The 17,134-nt window shown below is 38.0% G+C and overlaps 1 long non-coding RNA gene across 1 annotated transcript; it reads left to right on the top strand.

Moving 5' to 3' along the window:
- Positions 1–747: 747 nt before the first annotated feature.
- Positions 748–14,579, top strand: LOC117068300. The gene is made up of 3 exons (XR_004431061.1): positions 748–905; positions 11,922–11,926; positions 14,568–14,579. It is a non-coding gene; the product is annotated as an uncharacterized LOC117068300 (long non-coding RNA).
- Positions 14,580–17,134: the final 2,555 nt, after the last annotated feature.

Genomic DNA, 17,134 nt, shown 5'->3' with positions numbered 1-17,134 from the left:
GAAACTGTAAACCAAACCATTCCTAGAGCTAATGTATGGTAGAGAGACATTTCAGTGCTGAGGAGCCAGAATGGAGAGTTCTCAGGAAACACCTGGGACATTCAGTGGAGAACCAGTGGGATTATGCCCTAGCATGGTCAAGCTGTCCTTGGAGTGATGACCATGGAAGATCTGCTATAGCAAAGCTTAAATAAAGCACTTAAAGGGACAAGATAGAAAAACTAGTATTTTAACTATCTACTTAACCAAGCTTGACATGCTTTAATTTATTTTAATTCATTTTTTTTTAAATTGTACTTTAAGTTCTGAGATACATGTACAGAAGGTGCAGGTTTGTTACATAAGTAAACGTGTGCCATGGTGGTTGGCTGCACCTGCTGACCCATCCTCCACATTCCCTCCCCTAGGGCCCCAGTGTGTGATGTTGCCCTCCCTGTGTCCATGTGTTCTCATTGTTCAACTCCCAGTTATGAAAGAGAACATGTAGTGTTTGGTTTTGTGTTCCTGTGTTAGTTTGCTGAGGGTGATGGCTTCCAGCTTCATCCACGTCCCTGCAATGGACATGGTCTCATTCCTTTTTATGACTGCATAGTATTCCATGGTATATATGTGTCATATTTTCTTTATCCAGTCTATCATTGATGGTCATTTGGGTTGGTTCCATGTTTTGCTCTTGTAAATAGTGCTGCAGGAAACATATGTGTGCGTGTATCTTTATAGTGTAATGATTTATAATCCTTAGGGTATATACCCAGGAATGGGATTGCTGGGTCATGTGTTATTTCTGGCTCTATATCCTTGAGGAATTGCCACACAGTTTTCCACAATGGTTGAACTAACTTACATTCCCACCAACAGTGTAAAGCATTCCTATTCCTCCACAGCCTTGCCATCATCTAATTTTTGTCAACTTTTAATAATCTCTATTCTGACTGGTGTGAGATGGTATCTCATCGAGGTTTTGATTTGCATTTATCTAATGATCAGTGATGTTGAGCTTTTCTTCATATGGTTTTTGGCCGTGTAAATGTCTTCGGTTGAGAAGTGTCTGTTCATATCCTTTGCCCACTTTTTGTGTAGTTGATTTTTTTTCTTGTAAATTTGTTTAAGTTCCTGGTAGATTCTGGGTATTAGATCTTTGCCAGATAGGTAGATTGCAAAAACTTTCTCCCTTTCTGTAGGCTGCCTGTTCACTCTGATGATAGTTTCTTTTGCTGTACAGAAGCTCTTTGGTTTAATTGGATCCCATTTGTCAATTTTGGCTTTTGTTGCAATTGCTTTTGGCATTTTTGTCATGAAGTCTTTGCCCATGCCTGTGTCCTGAGTGATATTGCCTAAGTTTTCTTCTAGAGTTTTTATGGTTTTAGGTTTTACATTTAAGTCTTTAACCCATCTTGAGTTAATTTTTGAATAAGGTGTAAGGAAGGGATCCGGTTACAGTTTTCTGCATATAGGTAGCCAGTTTTCCCAGCACCATTTATTAAATAGGAAATCCCTTCCCCATTGATTGCTTTTGTAGGGTTTGTCGAAGAAGATGTGTGGTGTTATTTCTGAGGTTTCTGTTCTGTTCCATTGGTCTATATGTCTGCTTTGGTACCCATACCGTGCTGTTTTGCTTACTGTAGCCTTGTAGTATAGTTTGGAGTCAGGTTGTGTGATGCTTCTAGCTTTGTTCTTTTTGCTTAGGATTGTGTTGACTATAGGGGGCCTCTTTGCTTCCATATGAAATTTAAAGTAGTTCTTTCTAATTCTGTGAAGAATGTCAAATGGTAGTTTGAGCAGCATTGAATCTGTAGATTACGTTGGGCAGTATGGCCATTTTCATGATATTGATTCTTCCTATCCATGAGGATGGAGTGTATTTACCATTTGCTTATTGTCCTCTCTTATTTCCTTGAGCAGTGGTTTGTAGTTCTCCTTGAAGAAGTCCTTCATGTCCCTTGTAAGTTGTATTCCTAGGTATTTTATTCTCTTTGTAGCAATTGGGAATGGGAGTCATTCGTGATTTGACTCTCTGCTTGTCTACTGTTGGTGTAAAGGAATGTTTGTGATTTTTGGACTGTGATTTTGTGTTCTGAGACTTTGGTGAAATTGCTTTTCAGCTTAAGGAGTTTTTGGGCTGAGACGATGACGTTTTCTAAGTAAGGAAATATGTCATCTTCAAACAGAGACAATTTGAATTCCTCTCTTGTCTGATTGCCCTGGCCAGACTTTCCAACGCTATGTTGAACAGCAGTGGTGAGAGAGGACATCCTTGTCTTGTACCAGTTTTCAAAGGGAATGCTTCCAGCTTTTGCCCATTCAGTATGATATTGGCTGTCAGTTTGTCATAAATAGCTCTTGTTATTTTGAGATGTTTAATCAATGTCTAGTTTATTGAGAGTTTTCAAAATGAAATGATGCTGAATTTTATTGAAGGCCTTTTCTGCATCTATTGAGATAATCATGTGGTTTTTGTCTTTGGCTCTGTTTATGTGGTGGATTACATTTATTGATTTGCCTATGTACAACCAGCCTTGCATCCCAGGGATGAAGCCAACTTGATCATGGTGGATAAGTTTTTTCATGTGCTGTAAGTTATTTGATGTGCTGCTGGATTCAGTTTGCCAGTATTTTATTGAGGATTTCTGCATCAATTTTCATCAGGCATATAGGCTTGAAGTTTTTTTTTTCTTGTGTCTCTACCACGTTTTGGTATCAGGATAATGCTGGATGAGATGAGTTGCAGGATAATGCAGAATAAGACGAGTTAGAGAGGAGTCCCTCTTTAACAATTTTTTGAATAGTTTCAGAAGGAATGGTACTAGCTCCTCTTTGTACTTCTGGTAGAATTCGGCTGTGCATCCATCTGGTTGAGGGTTTTTTTCATTGGTAATCTATGAATCACTGCCTCAATTTCAGAACTTGTTATTAGTCTATTCAGGGATTCAACTTCTCCCTGGTTTAGTCTTGGGAGGGTGTATGTGTTCAGGAATTTATCCATTTCTTCTAGACTTATTTGCATAGAGGTGTTTATAGTATTGTATGATGGTAGTTTGTATATCTGTGGGGTCAGTAATGATATCCCCTTTATCACTTTTTATTGTGTCTATTTGATTCTTTTCTCTTTCGTTAGTCTAGCTAGCAGCCTATTTATTTTGTTAATTTTTTCAAAAAATTAGCTCCTGTATTCATTGATTTTTGGGGGGAAGAGGGTGTTTATTTCCGTATTTTCTTGAATTCTTCTCTGACCTTAGTTATTTCTTGTCTTCTGCTAGCTCTTGGATTAGCCTGCCCTTGTTTATCTAGCTCTTTTAATAGTGATGTTAGGGTGTCAACTTGAGCTCTTTCTAGCTTTCTGATGTGGGCATTTCTTGCTATAAATTTCCCACAGCTTTCTCTGTGTCCCAGAGATTCTGGTACATTGTCTCCTTGTTCTCATTGGTTTCAAAGAACTTCTTGATTTCTGCCTTAATTTCATTATTTACCCAGAAGTCATTCAGGAGCAGCTTGTTCAATTTCCATGTAATTGTGTGGTTTTGAGTGAGTTTCTTAATCCTCAGTTCTAATTGTATTGTACTGTGGCCTGAGAGACTGTTATGATTTCATTTCTTTTGCATTTGCTGAGGAGTGTTTTACTTCTAATAATTTTAGAAGTAAGTAAGACAATTTTAGAATAAGTGTCATATAGCATGGTGAAGAATGTATATTCTGTTGATTTGGGGTAAAGAGTTCTGCATATATCTATCAGGTCCACTTGATCTAGAGCTCAGTTCAACTACTGAATATCATTGTTAATTTTCTGTCTTGTTGATCTGTCTAATATTGACAGTGGGGTGTTAAAATCTCCCACTATTATTGTGTTGGAATCTAAGTCTCTTTGTATGTCTCTAATAACTTGTTTTATGAATCTGGGTGCTCCTGTATTGGGTGTATGTATACTTAGGATAGTTAGCTCTTGTTGAATTGAACCCTTTGCCATTATGTAATGCCCTTCTTTGTCTTTTTTTTATCTTTGTTGGTTTAAAGTCTGTTTTGCCAGAGACTAGAATTGCAACCCCTGCTTTTTTTTTCTTTCCATTTGTTTGGTAAATTTTCCTCCATCTCTTTATTTTGTGTGTGTCTTTGCATGAGAGGTGGGTTTCCTGAATACAGTACACAGATGGGTCTTGATGCTATCCAATTTGCCAGTCTGTGTCTTTTAATTGGGACGTTTGGTCCATTTACATTTAAGGTTACCATTTGATCCAGCCATCCCATTACTGGGTATACACTCAAAGGATTATAAATCATGCTGCTATAAAGACACATGCACATGTTTGTGTACTGTGGCACTATTAACAACAGCAAAGACTTGGAACAAACCCAAATGTCCAACAATGATAGACCAGATTAAGAAAATTGTGGCACATATACACCATGCAATACTATGCAGCCATGAAAAAGGATGAGTTCATGTCCTTTGTAGGGACATGGGTGAAGCTGGAAACCATCATTTTCAGCAAACTGTCGCAGGACAAAGAAACAAACACCACATGTTCTCACTCATAGGTGGGAATTGAACAATGAGAACACTTGGACACAGGAAGGGGAACATCACATACCGGGGCCTGTTGTGGGGTCGGGGAAGTGGGGAGGGATAGCATTAGGAGATATACCTAACGTAAATGACGAGTTAATGGGTGCAGCACACAAACATGGGACATGTATACATATGTAACAAACCTGCAAGTTGTGCACATGTACCCTAGAACTTAAAGTATAATACAACACCAATAACATTTTAAAAAGGTTAGTATTCTTATGTGTGAATTTGATTCTGTCCTCATGGTGCTATCTGGTTATTTTGCACACTAGTTGATGTAGTTTCTTCATAGTGTCATTGGTCTTTATATTTTAGTGTGTTTCTGCAGTGGCTAGTACTGGTGTTTCTTTTCCATATTTAGTGCTTCCTTCAGGAGCTCTTGCAAGGCATGCCTGGTGGTGATGAACTCTCTCAGCATTTGCTTTTCTGGAAAGCATTTTATTTCTCCTTTGCTTATGAAGCTCAGTTTGTCTGGATATAAAATTCTGGGTTGAAAAATTGTTTTCTTTAAGAATGTTGAATATTGGCCTCCACTCTCTTCTGGCTTGTAGGGTTTCTGCTGAAAAGTCTGCTGTTAGTCCAATGAGCTTTCCTTTGTAGGTGATCTAGCCTTTTTCTTTGGCTGCCCTTAACATGTTTTCTTTCATTTCGGCCTTGGAGAATCTGATGATTATATGTCTTGGGGTTGATCTTCTCATGGAATATCTTAGTGGTGTTGTCTGCATTTCCTGAATTTGCATGTTGGCCTTTTTTTCTGGGTTGGCGAAGTTCTCCTGTATAATATCCTGAAGTGTGTTTTCCAGCTTGCTTTTATTCCTCCTGTCTTCTTCAGGTACTCCAATCAATCGTATGTTCAGTCTTTTTATGTAGTCCCATATTTCTCGGAGGCTTTGTTCATTCCCTTCCATTGTTTTCTCCTTAGCCTTGTCTAAATCCCTTATTTCAGCAAGGTGGTCTTCGAACTCTGATATCCTTTCTTTCTCTTCATCAATTCGGCTATTTATACTTGTGTATTCTTCCCAGAGTTCCCATGCTGTGTCTTTCAGCTCCATCAGGTAATTTATGTTCCTCTGTAAACTGGTTATTCTAGTTAGAAGCTCCTTTAACCTTTTATCAAGGTTATTAGCTTCTTTGCATTGGGTTAGAATATGCTCCTTTAGCTCAGCAGAGTTTTTTATTACCCACCTTCTGAAGCCTACTTTTGTCAATTTGTCCTTTTCATCCTCTGTCCAGTTCTGCACCCTTGTTGGAGAACGATTGCAATCATTTGGAGGAGAAGAGTCACTCTGCCCTTTTGTGTTTTCAGCATTTTATTATTGATTCCTTCTCATCTTAATGAGTTTGTCTAGTTTCAATCTTTGAGGCTGCTGACCATTGGAGGAGGTTTGTGGGAACTTTTTGTTGTTTTTGATTCTGTTGTTGTTGCTTTCTATCTGTTTGTTTTTCTTTCAATGGTCAGGTCCCTCTTCTGTAGGGCTGCTGCGGTTCTCTGGGAATTCACTTCAGGCCCTATTCATCTGGTTCACTCCTGCACTGGAGATGTCACTCAAGGAGGCTGGAGAACAGCAAAGATGGGTGGCTCTCCTTGGTCTGGGATCTCTGACCTCATGGGGCACCAATCTGATGCCAGTAGGATCGCTCTTGTACAGGGTGTCTGACAACCCCTGTTTGAGGGTCAGTTGGGTGGCATGGGGAACAGGACCTGTTTAATGAAGTACTTTGACTGTCCTTTGGTGGAGGTGGTATGCTTCGCTGGGGGGAAACCCACTCATCTGGGCTGCCTGGATTCCTCAGAACTACCAGGAGGGAAGGCTAAGTCTGCTGGTCCACAGACTTAGAGTCACTGGAGTTCACGCAGGGAGGCCCCGCCCAGTGAGGAGAGATGGGTCAGGGTCAGGCCTGAAAAGGCGCTGTGCCCGCAGTCTGCCACAACTGGTGTAGGCTGTGTATGCACACACAAACCCTGCTGCCACCACCCTGATTAAAAGCTTTTGCTGGCATTCTTTTCCCTCTTAAGAATATTTTTGCCAGAAGACCAGACACACCTCAGCCCCTCCAGCATAGCTAATGCTCAACCTGCCGGGGCCAAAGAACAAACCATGGGCCTGGCATGGAGCCCAGGAGTGGTGAGCTGAGCCTTGGCCCCTTGAAATCATCCAGAAACAAAGCCAGTTGACTGAACCCAACTTATTCCACAGTTAGATCTGTAAGGACATCAAAGCCTGTAAAAGCAAAAAGCCCCATACAAAGGACAGCAACTGCAAAGATTAAAGGAACATCCGCCCACACAGATGAGACAGAATCAGTGCAAGAGCTCCGGCAACTCAAAAATTCAGAGTGTCTTTTTACCTCCAAAGGATCACGTTAGCTCCTGGGGTAACAGACATAGAATTCCAAATCTTGATGGCAACAAAGATCATCAAGATTCAGAAGAAAGTTGAAACCCAATTTAAGGAATTGAAGGAATCCAGTAAAATGATACAAGAGCTGAATCATTGATCAATCATGATACAATGGCTTAAAAATAGCCATTTTAAGAAAGGACCAAACTGATCTGAAAGCAAAATTACTCACTACAAGAATTTTGTAATATAAGAATTTCATAATACAATTGGTTTTTTTTTGTTTTGTTTTTTTGTTTTGTTTGTTTGTTTTTTTTTTTTTTTTGAGGTGGAGTCTCGCTCTATCGCCCAGGCTGGAGTGCAGTGGCCAGATCTCGGCTCACTGCAAGGTCCGCCTCCCGGGTTTTACGCCATTCTCCTGCCTCAGCCTCCCGAGTAGCTGGGACTACAGGCGCCCGCCACCTCGCCCAGCTAGTTTTTTGTATTTTTTAGTAGAGACGGGGTTTCACCGTGTTAGCCAGGATGGTCTCGATCTCCTGACCTCGTGATCCGCCCGTCTCGGCCTCCCAAAGTGCTGGGATTACAGGCTTGAGCCACCGCGCCCGGCCTTCATAATACAATTGGAAGTATTAACTGCAGAATAGGCCACACTGAGGGAACAATCTCAGAGCTTGAAGATTGGTTCTTGAAATCAACTCAGTCAGAAAAAAATAAGAAAAAAATTAATTTTTAACAAAAGAGAATAAAAAAGAATGAACAAAACCTCTGAGAAATATGGGATTATGTAAACAGGCCACCTGTAATACATTGGTATCCCTGAAAGTGAGGGAGAGAAAGAAAGCAAATTGGAGAACATATTTGAGGATACTGTTCTTGAAAATTTCCTCAACCCCACTAAAGAGCTTGATATTCAAATTCAGGAAATTTAGAGAATAGCAGCAAGATACTATACAAGATGACCCTCCCCAAGACACACACTCATCAGATTCTCCAACTTCAATGTGAAAGAAAAATATTAAAAGCACCTAGAGCGAAGGGGCAGGTCACTTACAAAGGAAACCCCATCAGTCTAACAGTGGACCTTTCAGCAGAAACCCTACAAGCCAGGAGAGGTTGGAGGCCTAGAGTCAGCATCCTTAAGGAAAAGAAATTTCAATAAAAATTTTCATAGTCAGTCAAACTAAGCTTCATAAGTGAAGGGGAAATAAAATCCTTCTTAGACAAGCAAATGCTAAGGGAATTCATTACCACCAGATCTGCCTTACAAGAGGAGTGCTAAACACGGAAACAACGGACTATTACCAGACATCACAAAAACGCAGCTAAGTACTTAGAATACTGACACTCTAAAGCAGGGTTCTCCATGTTCTGGGCCATGGACTGTGGGTACCAGCCTGTGGCCTGCTGGAAACTGAGCTTCACTATTCACATTAGCAAAGACGTAGAAGCAACCTGAAAGCCCACCAATGATAGGCTGCGTAAAGAAAATGTGGCACATATACACCATGAAATCCTATGCAGCCATAAAAAGAAATGAGATTGATCATGTTCTTTGCAGGGATATGGATGAAATTGGAAGCCATTATCCTTAGCAAACTCATGCAGGAACAGAAAACCAAACACTGCATGTTCTCATTTATAGGTGGGAGCTGAATGATGAGGACACATGGACACATCAGGGGGAACAACACACACTAGGGCTTGTCAGGGGATTAGGGGAGGGAGAACATCAGAAAAAACAGCTAATGGATGCTGGGCTTACTACCTCAGTGATGGGATGTTCTGTGCAGCAAACCACCATGGCACACGTTTACCTATGTAACAAATGTGCACAACGTGCACATGTACATCTGAACTTAAAATAAAAGTTGAAGGGAAAAAAAGAAACCAGGTTGCACAGCAGGATGGAGCAGTGGGCAAGCAAATAAAGCTTCATCTGTATTTACAGCTGCTCCCCATTGCTTGCATGACCGCCTGAGCTCTGCCCCCTGACAGACCAGCAGCAGCATTAGATTCTCATAGGAAAATGAACCCTATTGTGAACGATGCATGGGAGGGGTCTAAGTTGTGTGCTCCTTATGAGAATCTGGTGCCTGATGATCTGTCATTGTCTCCCATCACCTCCAGATGCGACTGTCTAATTGCAGAAAAAGAAGTTCAGGGCTCCCACTGATTCTGCATTATGGTGAGTTGTATAATTACTTCATTATATAGTACAATGTCATAATAATATAAATAAAGTGCACAATAAATGTAATGCTCTTGAATTATCCCAAACCATCCCCTACCCGGATCTATGGAAAAATCATCTTTCACAAAACCAGTGCCTGGTGTCAAAAATATTGAGGACTGCTGCTATATAGCAACTACACAATCAAGTCTACAAAACAACTACCTAACAACATGATGATGGGATCAAATTCACACATATTAATACTAACCTTAAATGTAAGTTGGCTAAATGTCCCACTTAAAAAGCACAGAGTGGCAAGTTGGATAAAGACACAAGACCAAACAGTATGCTGTCTTTAAGAGACCCATCTGACATGCAATGACACCGAGAGGCTCAATGTAAACGGATGGAGAGAAATCTATCAAGCAAATGGAAAACAAAAAAGAGCAGGGGTTGTTATTCTTATTTCAGACAAAACAGACTTTAAACCAACATGATCAAAAAGGACAAGGAAGAGTATTACATAAGGATAAAGGGCTCAATTCATTAAGAAGACTTAACTGTCCTAAATGTATATACCCAACACTAGAGCACCCAGATTCATCAAACAAGCTCTTAAAGACCTGAAAAGAGAGTTAGATAATCACACAATAATAGTGGAAGACTTCTATGTTCCACTGCCAGTATTAGACAGATCATTGAGGCAGAAAACAAACAGATATTCAGGACCTAAACTTGACATGTGACTATTACCTTGGTGATAAAATAATCTGTACACCAAACTCCCATGACACAAAATTTACCCAAGTAACCAACCTGCACATGTGACCTCTGAACCTAAAATATAATTTGGAAAAAATAAGAAACTAAAAAAGCTATTATCAGATTTCAGAAGATGACAACTACTTTGGATATTCAAGACTCACACTCTAACACCAACGTAAATGAAACTAATTTTAACAGCTGTAGTTAACTTTACTCCTTGTGCTATTCCTACTCCAAGGACGTCATGTAATTAAAGCTAGCACTTTTAAAGGCTGTGTCATGGTGACTACTTTCCAATTTAATCTCACTCAGTCTTCATAAATACCTTATTGAATAAATATTATTTTAATACTCATTTTACAGATAAGAAAGACAAGTTTCCAAACAGTTAAGGAAATTGACCAATGGGACAGAATAGAAACTAACAAAATGAAACCTTCATCTGGAGCTACTTAATTGTTTTTCTTTGCATCTGCTCCTACTTTTTTTTTCCCAGTATAGTCTTCATCAAGTTAGTTAGTTAGAGAGTTTTTGTTTGTTTGTTTGTTTGTTTTTAGAGATGGGGGTCTCCCTGTGTTGGCCAGGTTGGTCTTGAACTCTTGGCCTCAAGCAATCTTCCTGCCTCGGCCTAACAAAGTGCTAGGATTACAGGCATGAGTCACTGCACCTGGCCAATTAGTTAGAGATTTTTTTTTTTTTTTAATGCAAGTCTGATCTCTTACCTTACGTATTTAAAACTCCTCTGCAGCTTTCTAGGCCTCTCATGATCCTGGCTTTTCTCCCCAACCTCATCTCAATCCACTCTTATTTTCATGCTCTGAACTTTAGACGTGCTGCCTTCTTTCAAGCCCTCGGAGAAAGCTTGATCTCTTAGGCATGAGCGCCTTTGCACACGAAGTTCCCACTTCGTGTTCTTTTATCTCCTTCCATACGTGCAAGCACCCCACTTGCCCAGACCTCTTTAACACTTCAAGTCTCAACACAAATGCTACTTCCTCCGACAGCCTTTCTGCTTCCCCAGTCTAGATAAAGTAATTCAAATTATTTTTCAAACCAAACTATAGTTTTTGGTTATAATTATGTATGTATATATGTGTGTACTTTATTGTTTGATTAATATCTTTCTCTCTCCAGCTAGACTATGAGCTCATGGGGACAGAGGCTATTTTCTCTCTAATGTCCACCTTGGTATCTTATTCATAAATATTTTTTAAATTAAGTAGTAAGGAAAGGAATAGAAAAGTAGAGACATGAAGGACAAGAAAGGAAGAAGTACATGTGAGGTAAATGAAAGAATGAACTCAAGCATTTACAAAAGTGATTCAAGATAATAATTTGATTTACATTATTTTTTATCAGCAGTACTTTTAACATACTTCTAATATATTCCAGTTTATATAGATATTTTGATATCAATCTGACATATAAAATGATTTCAAACATGTACTTAATGTCACCAAAATGAACAGAAATTACTTTTTAATTTAAAATTTCTGGATTCTGAAAGGAGCAACATCTCACCAACCAGATCACTTTATTTAAAAGCTGTCTGGTCTTAGAATTGAAAACATAGAATAGTGAGATCAGACTTTTAACATGATTTATTTTATTTAATTTTGATGTGCTTCTGCTTTTCTAAGCTTTACAGTTTCAGGATGTGACTGTTACCAAATCTTTTCAGCTCTCTTAGATCTAGATTAGCTTTGTTTATTTTGATCCACCAAAGTGATTTCCTCAGAATGCCATCACTGATGTTAATACAATCAATTGCAAAGCATAGCAGGGCATTGGGAATGGTAGGCATTGCTTGTTGCCTGCGTTTAGTAATCTATTATCCAAAGAGTCTGATAATTAGCAAAGCTTCCTAAATACATTAGTACATCCCCAGCCCAAGGTAAAGTTAAATACGTAAATACTATTATGTTCTATATAATAGTTCTGTGGATGTATCTATGAGGCACAAATTTGAAAACTTTTAAACCACTTCGACCCAATGATTGACTTGCCTGATTTTTGTCACAAACATGGCTGTAGTAGGGGGTAAGAACTAGCTAGAGAAGATGGGGCTTTAAAGGAGCCTGAGTACATTTGACGAGCTATTTAGTGTTTCTTCTTCTAGCAAACATCCCATTCGTTTCATGTTGATACAACGAATTGAAAATATTTGTACCCATAACCCCTTATCACAAGGGTAGACACAGAACCCTAACAAGGCCCAAAGGACATCTGTATATTTCTGGGAAGGGATACAGAGCAGCACTGAAAAGAAATTGACCATGTGATCCCACTACTAAGATCCTCTAATTCTACTGATCCTTTTATCTCATGAGGCATGCTTTTTCAGCTCTTCAGTTTTGTGACCTGTTCAGTTGCTTTCTAACAAATCTCTTTTATGTGGTTCCTTTTCAGGAAGGTAAAGTTAAATTAGTCAGAGCTGGATTTGGCTGCTTGGAAAAAAAAAAGAAAGAAAACTTAAACACAGACACTGGAGGAAGCCAGACATATCTGGATCAAATCTGGATTTGCTGCTTTCTAGAGGCATAACCCTGTTGCGGTTCTTGTTTCTTAATTTAGGGTTAATAATCTCTCTCAATGAATTTATTGAGATATAATTTACATACCACAAAACTCATCTATTTAAAGTACATAAACGAATGTTTTACAGATTTGTATCACTATAATCTAATTTAAGAATATTTGCATGCCCTAAAAAGAAATCTTGTGCCCACTAGCAGTCAAACCCAGCCTCCTTTTATCTCCCAACCAGCAGCCGTTGGTGACTATTCATCTACTTTCTGTTTTTACAGATCTGCCTATTCTGGACATCACATAAATAAAATCATAACATATGTAGTCTTTGTATTTTTAAGTATAACATTATGTTTTTGAGATTCATTCATGCTGAGTCAAATATCAGGACTTCATTCATTTTTATTGATAAATGGTATTTGATTGAATAACTGTACTGCATTTTCTTCATCCATCAGTTGATGGACTATGGATTTTTTTTGATATTTTGCTATTATGAATAATTCCACTATGTACATTGATATATACAGTTATTGTATGGGCATATGTTTTTGTTTTTCTTGGTTAGATATCTAGGAGTAGAATTGGTGGGTCATATGATAATTTCATGTTTCACCTTTTGTGGAATTACCAAACTGTTTTCCAAAGCGAGTGTGCCATTTTAGATTCCCACCAGAAATGTATGAGAGCTCCAATTTTTCTACATCCTAACACTTTTCACTGTCCATCATTTTCATTATAGCCATTATGTTGGAATTGGAGTTGTATCTCGTTGTGGTTTTGATTTGCATTCCTTAATAGCTAATGATGTTGAGCATCTTTTCTCATGCTTATGCAATTCAATATATCTTCTTTAGATATATATCTATGCATATTTATTTGCTCATTTTATAAAAAAAATTAACTATTTGTCTTATTGATTTAAAAGAATTTTGATGTATTCTAGATATAGGACCCTCATCAGTTATATGATTTGCCAACATTTTCTCCCAGTCAGTAAGATCATGTTTTGATGATGTTGTTTGTCGTGCTAAAATATTTTAATTCCTATGAACTCCAATTTATTTTTATTTTATTGCTTTTGCTTTTGGTATAGTATCTGATAAATTTTTATGAAGATGTATTCTTATGTTTTCTTCTAACAGTTTTGTATTTTTGACTCTTACATATTGGTTTGTCATATATTTTAAATTAGTTTTTTTAATATATGGTATGTTGGGGTCCAACTTAATTTTTTTTTACATGTGGATATCTAATTGTCTGGACACCATTTGTTGGAAAGACTCTTCTTTTTTTCTCACTGAATTGTTTTGGCATCCTTGTTGAAAATCAATTAGCCATAAATGTAGGAGTTTATTTCTGGACTCTCAATTCCATTCTATTGATCAACAGGTTGTCCTTATGCTAGTATCACATGGTCTTGATTATTGTATCTTTGTAGTAAGCTTTGAAATTGGAAAGTGAAAGTCCTCCAACCTTGTTCTTTATCAAGATGGATTTGACAATTCTGGGTCTCTATATGAATTCTAGATCTATTTGTTAATTTATGCAAAAAGGCATGGGAAATTTTGATAAGGATTGCGGTACATCTGTTGAGAATTAGGGGTGTATTGCTATCTTAATATTAAGTTTTCCTATCCATGTCCATTGAATGACATTTCATACATCTTATTTAATTTCTTCCAACAATGTTTTATTGCTTTCAATATAAAAGCATTTTATTTCTTTTATGAAATTAATGCATAAGTATTTTACTCATTTTGATGCTATTGTAATTGGCTTTTCTTAATTTCATTTCTGGAATGTTCATTACTAGTAAACAGAAATACAATTTTTTATATTGATCTTTATCCTGTAACCTCATTGAACTCATTTATTTTTTCTAGTACTGTTTAGTGGATTCCTTAGGCTTTTCTATATATACAAGCTCTTATTATTTACGAGTAGAAATAGGTTTTCTTCTTACTTTCCAATCTATGTGACTTTTACGTTTTTTTCTTGTTTATTTTTCAAACTAGACCCTCCGATGAAATGTTGAATGGAAGTGCTGACAGCAGCTCTCCTCATCTTGTTCCTGACCTGAGGGGAAAGCACCCAGTGTTTCACCATTAAGTATGATGTCGGTTGGAATATCTCTCTTCTTATATTATGAAAAAGTATATATGGTATAACATATGTGAATTGTCTACTACAGTTTTTTAAAAATACAATACGTAGCAGTCATTAAAATCCATGTTGTTAAGACCGACATTTAATGATCCCCTTTTCCCATTTAGCTTATATTTTACCCATATTCCTCATTGACCAAACACCAAATTTTAGCTCTAAGTACTTTATTTAGAACCAACGTATCACTCATTTTAATAAAATTGTTTCATTCTGTTAGCAATTATTTTTGAGCACAGACATTATGTTAGGCAAGCATGTCATGTCAGGGCTGGGGGTACAAAGGTGATATTAAACAGATTAGCTCCTACCTTCATGAAGATGAAAGCCTAATGGTAGAGATAATTTATAAGCAAATCAGTACAAGCAAATAATACTTGTAAGTTTTTGTAAGAACCACGAAGAAAATAAAGACACAACAATGGGGAGAAGACCCACATGACAGTCAAAGCTCAGTGAAGGTCTGTGGAAAGGCCTTAAAGCAAAACTAAAAGAATAAGAAGGTGACAACCATCAAAAGAGCAGGGTAAGAGAAGTCCAGCCAGAGGGGCCTGAATGTGGGATAAACTGAACGCAGTGAGAACTCAATACGTAAGAAACTAAGAAATGTCCTGAGTAATTACGGAGTAATAAGTAAGGGAGAAAGTGGTGAAATTAGTCAGCAGAACCATAATATAGGGCTTTGAGACCATGTAAGAAAATTCAATGCACCTCAACGTAGAATAAGGAACTACTGAAGGATGCAAGTTGAAGGGTCGCATGACTCTTCACTTGTCTAAAAGTATCTTTCTCCTATGTGGATAATGTTTTGGGAAGACTGCTAACAACCGTAGTGTGTGCTCAGTTAGTAGGCTAATACAGACATCTGGTCAAGTGTAGATGTTTTTACAGGCTGGAAAGATGGCAGCAGTGTTGGAAAGAAATGGGTGGATCTGAGGACCTGATGATCAATTAAATGGAATGAGAAAAAGGATGCAATAGAAAGTAATAGTGACATTTACAGAGGTGAGGAAAAAGGAATATGTTTAAAGTAAACAAACTGTCTAATCTTGCCCTTTAGATCTTTTCTCTCCTGAACAGAAATCCCATATTATTCAATTTTGTATCTTGTCTCATGTTAGTATTACTCAGCTCTCTTCTTTGCAATTTACTAAATCCCAGCATAAACCAAAGTAAGTAAAGATAGAAATTTACTAAGTTACTAAAGTACCTTGTCACTAAACAAGCTGTGGAGGGGGCCAGGGACAGTAATGCACCAGAGCTTCAAACACAAATAAAACTGAAGCTTGAATGCTTTCAGGAGCCTACAGTATGATCTTTTTCCTTCATGGGTGTTGATTTCACTCATTGCTCTTTTACATTTTTACAGACCCGCTTTTACCACATGACAGGAAACATGAACTATATCAACCCTTTTGCATTTTGTCTCACACTGCCTGTAAAAACTGGTACTCACAGATGTTAAACAATGTAGCCAAAGCAGTGAACTGTGGTGTCCACATATGATTTCCTCTTCAGCATTATTTCCCCCTAAATTTTCCCTACCAACTATGGTTTGATTTTTCTTACAAGTTTTAATTCACATTCTATTTACAAATATGAGCTTGTATAACACCATATTGAGCATATACCTAGCTTCAGGCCAGAACACAGATAAACGTAAACTAGCTTACATCAATTGGCACATCCCACCCACTCATCTCAATCTCGGACATAGCGATTGGTACAGGAAGGCACGCATGACCTAATTTGAACCAATATGAAAGGATGAAAGCCAGTTTTATTTCTTTTGCCAGTTCATATTTGGAAGCTACTATAAAGTTCCTTATTTCCCTGGAATATAAAGTTTAAGAATATGAGGTTTGAAATTGCTGCATCATTTGGTGTCATAAGGAAAAATGTCTGTGAATCGTGGGGATGTAGCCAGTGGAGTTGTAGACTGAAGCTTACATTACGGAAGTGACAAAACATAGACAGGGAGAAACTGGGTTCTGAACAACATCTTGTAAGTTTATCATTCCTAACACGAACCCAATACTACTTTGGAACTTGCACTTACATGAACCTGTGGATTTCCTGTGTTGTTAAAGTATGTGTTAGATTTAGTCTATTGAAACCAAGAGTCCTGTGTAATAATATAGATTTAACGACCTCAGCTGTCTGGCTCTGAAGTTCTGAGATCTTATGAATGGGACTCACTGACATGAGTCAATTCTTGCACCAATTAGCTATAAACAGGCTAATAGAGTCATGTAATAATACAGGAGCCTCCACAGGGACCACGTTGTTAGGCCTTGAAAAGGTCTAGTTACCAAAAGATGGTGATGACTGGTCTAGGAATACAATATCATAGCTACCTACCACTTTCTTGGAGAGTTGCTTAGCACACTGTTTTATCCAGGACACTTCGATAAAAGATTACTAAACGAAGTCCTTTGGACATCTCTCTCTGGCTTCACTAAACCTCCCTAAAATTGAATGACTCCCACACACAATTACAAGTTTTGCAACATTGATGTCCGAGATAACTATGTTTATGCTCCAAATGTAGTTGTCCATCTTCCTGACTGGTGAACCTCCATTTCTCAGTCCATT

Source organism: Trachypithecus francoisi, unplaced genomic scaffold (assembly GCF_009764315.1).
Source record: "Trachypithecus francoisi isolate TF-2019V2 unplaced genomic scaffold, Tfra_2.0 Lachesis_group21, whole genome shotgun sequence".
In the NCBI taxonomy this organism is placed as follows: domain Eukaryota; kingdom Metazoa; phylum Chordata; class Mammalia; order Primates; family Cercopithecidae; genus Trachypithecus; species Trachypithecus francoisi.
The sequence above is the reverse complement of the archived record's forward strand: the minus strand, read 5'-3'. Positions and strand labels throughout refer to the sequence as shown.